This window comes from Pyrgilauda ruficollis, unplaced genomic scaffold, assembly GCF_017590135.1.
Source record: "Pyrgilauda ruficollis isolate IOZ18807 unplaced genomic scaffold, ASM1759013v1 scaffold295, whole genome shotgun sequence".
Classification (NCBI taxonomy): Eukaryota; Metazoa; Chordata; class Aves; order Passeriformes; family Passeridae; genus Pyrgilauda; species Pyrgilauda ruficollis.
Genome location: NW_024524322.1, coordinates 101198 through 103992, shown reverse-complemented (window position 1 = coordinate 103992; position 2795 = coordinate 101198). Strand labels below are relative to the sequence as shown.

At 57.4% G+C, this 2795-nt stretch overlaps 1 protein-coding gene and 1 long non-coding RNA gene across 2 annotated transcripts in view; one reads left to right on the top strand and one right to left on the bottom strand.

Annotated features, from left to right (window-relative positions):
• The window catches only part of SLC11A2 (solute carrier family 11 member 2), a 38457-nt gene extending 38138 nt beyond the window's left edge, over positions 1 to 319 (top strand). The window contains exon 18 of the transcript XR_005955543.1: positions 11 to 319. The gene's annotated coding sequence lies outside the window, so the exon portion shown is untranslated. The remainder of the gene's footprint in view (positions 1 to 10) is intronic.
• LOC121356363 lies at positions 221 to 2611 on the bottom strand. The gene is made up of 3 exons (XR_005955546.1): positions 2224 to 2611; positions 850 to 1086; positions 221 to 344 (listed from the first exon to the last, which is right to left on the bottom strand). It is a non-coding gene; the product is annotated as an uncharacterized LOC121356363 (long non-coding RNA).
• Positions 2612 to 2795: the final 184 nt, after the last annotated feature.

Here is a 2795-nt window from a genome sequence, read left to right as displayed (position 1 = left end):
TAAAAGCCAGGTTTAATTCCCAACAAAAGCCAGGACTTTGCTGTTTGGGGTTTTCCCTAATTCAGGAATGTTCCAATTGGGAATTCCCAACAAAAGCCAGGTTTAATTCCCGATAAAAGCCAGGTTTAATTCCCGATAAAAGCCAGGTTTCATTCCCGATAGAAGCCAGGTTTGCTGCCAGGCTCTGGCCGTGGGCCAGGCTTTGGGGACAGAGGCGTTCCCAGCATTCCCAGCAGTTCTGGGGTTTCCCAGAACCCCAAATCGCCCCTCAGAGGGGTCCCGGGGCAGCAGTTCCCGACAAACGCAGCGGAATTTCCGCCGGGAATTTCCTTCTCTGCGGCTTTCTGATTTCGAAATAAAAAAAATAAATAAAAATTGTTTTAGAAATAAAACTTTGGCTGCCCAGGAATTTCCCCTTTTCCCAGGAATTCCATGGATTCCCAGTTCCCATCCCCCACACACTGGGGCCAGCTCCAGGGAGGGGCTGGATCCGTTTTGGGTTCACTGGGATGGATTTGGGGGGACCCAAAGTGGCCCCATTTGGGAGGGGGGGTCACGGTACTGGGGGGGTTTGGGGTGGCAGCACTGAGGGGTTTGGGGTCACAGCAACTGGGGGGGATTTGGGGTCACGGCATTGGGGGTCTGGGGTGGTGGCACCGGCGGTTTGGGGTCCGGGGCCGGTATCCCGAGCAGGGACACGCCGGGACAGCCCCGCGGCGCTGCCGGGGATCCGCTCGGGGGTCCCGGGGAGGGACGCGCCCGAGCTCGGGGAGATTTTGGGGCTCCCTGGAAAGGGCGGCGCGCCCCGCCCCCTCCCCGCCTTCGCCACGCCCATAAATGACGTCATACATCAGCGACCAATGGTGATGCAGGGGAGGTGGGCGGGGCTGCGGCTCGAGGTGCCCGGATGTTGGCGGGGGCGGGGCTTCGGTCCGGTCCCAGTCCGGTCCCAGTTTGTCCCAGTTTGTCCCAGTTGTCCCCGGAACTGGCTCTGGCAGTTTCGTTCCGTAATTGAAAAGCAATTAAAACCGCCCCCAAATTGGGCAGCGGGTGCCGGGGGATTCCTCTGCATTCCTACAGATTTTCCTTTAAAATAACCCCAAAACCCAAGAAAAAGAAATTCTGTGGAAAACTGAGGGAAAACGGGAGGAATTTGCGTGAAGAAAGAGGAAATTGGGGTGAAAGACGAGGAGTTTTGGGGTGAAATAGGCGGGATTTATTGGGGGGAAATAGGAATTTTGGGGAAACCAAAGGGATTTGTGTGGAGCGGGTGGGATTTGAGGTGAGTCAGGATGGAAAAAAGTAGGAAATGAGGTGAGGGTTAGGAATTTGAGGAGAATTAGGTGGAAATGTGATAAAAAAGAAGGAATTGGGGGTGGAAACAGGAGGAATTGGGGTTAGGGTACGAAATTTGAGGTGAATTAGGGGGAAATGCGAGGAAAAAAGAAAGAATTTGGATTAGGATTGGGAATTTGAGGTGAATTAGGTGGAAATGCGATAAAAAAGGAATTTGGGTTAAGGATTTGAAGTGAATTAGGTGGAAATGGGATGAAAAAGAAGGAATTGTGGGTGGAAACGTGAAAAATTTGCATCGGGGGGGGGAATTTGAGGTGAATTAGGAGGAAATGGGAAGAAAAACAAGGAATTGGGGGTGGAAACAGGAGAAATTTGGGTTAGGGTTGGGAATTTGGCATGAATTAGGTGGAAATGTGATAAAAAAGAAGGAGTTATGGGTGGAAACACGAGGAATTTGGGTGAGGGTTGGGAATTTGAGGTGAATTAGGTAGAAACACAATTTAAAAAGGAGAAATTTGGGTGAGGGTTGGGAATTTGAGGTGAATTAGTTGGAAATGCGATAAAAAAGAAGGAATTTGGGGCCGAAACGGGAGGGATTTGGGGTTCCCGCTCATAAATCCGGGCGAAAGGGATTCTTTTTCTAATTGAACATAATTAATTTCACAATGTTTAGCGCTGAAAAGCGGCTGAAGGAAACCCCGCCCAAGCCCCGCCCCTTAGCCACGCATGGGCGTGGCTTAGCAAAGCCCCGCCCTCTCCAGTGCGAGGGGCGTGGCCTCGGCCGCCCCGCGCGAGGTAAACACAGCCGCGGTCCCGCCCCCTCGCCGCCCATCCAATCAGCGCCCTCCGCCTGTTTCAAGGCTCCCCCTCAGCCCCGCCCCCCTCAGGCCTCCGTTCCGCAGCCGCGGCCCCGCCCCCCCCCTTCACCGGAGGCGCCGCCGGGGGAGCGGAGAGGAGCGGGGACGGCGGGAGCGGCGGGGACGGAGGGAGCCGGGGGTGACGGCGGGGGTGCGGCGGCCGCGGCCCGGTTCAAGTAATCCAGGATAGGCTGTTCCAGCCCGGCCTGTTCCCGGTTACTTGTCCCGGGAGGCGGCTGGTGACGTCACGGCGGGGGGGACAACGGGGGACACGCGGGGGGACCGGAGCGGCTGCCCTCGGTCACCGGCGGCTCTCGGGGGGTGTTGGATCCCGGCTTCATCCCCCCAGCTGCTGCCACCCCGCTTCTGATCCCCCCCAGCCACCTGTCCCCGCCTGTCCCCTGTCCTCCTGCCTGTCCCCCCCGTCCCCATCTGGGGCACCCCATGTCCCCCACCGGTCCCACCTGCACCCCTGTCCTCACCTGCCCCGTGTCCCCCTTTTCCCCCTCCTGTCCCCTGTGCCCACCCGTCCTATGTCCCCACCTGCCCCCCTGTCCTCCCCTGTCCCCCTCTGTCCCATGTCCCACTTGTTCCCCTCTTCCCCCCACCTGCTCCCCTGTCCCCCCACCTGTTCTCTTGTCC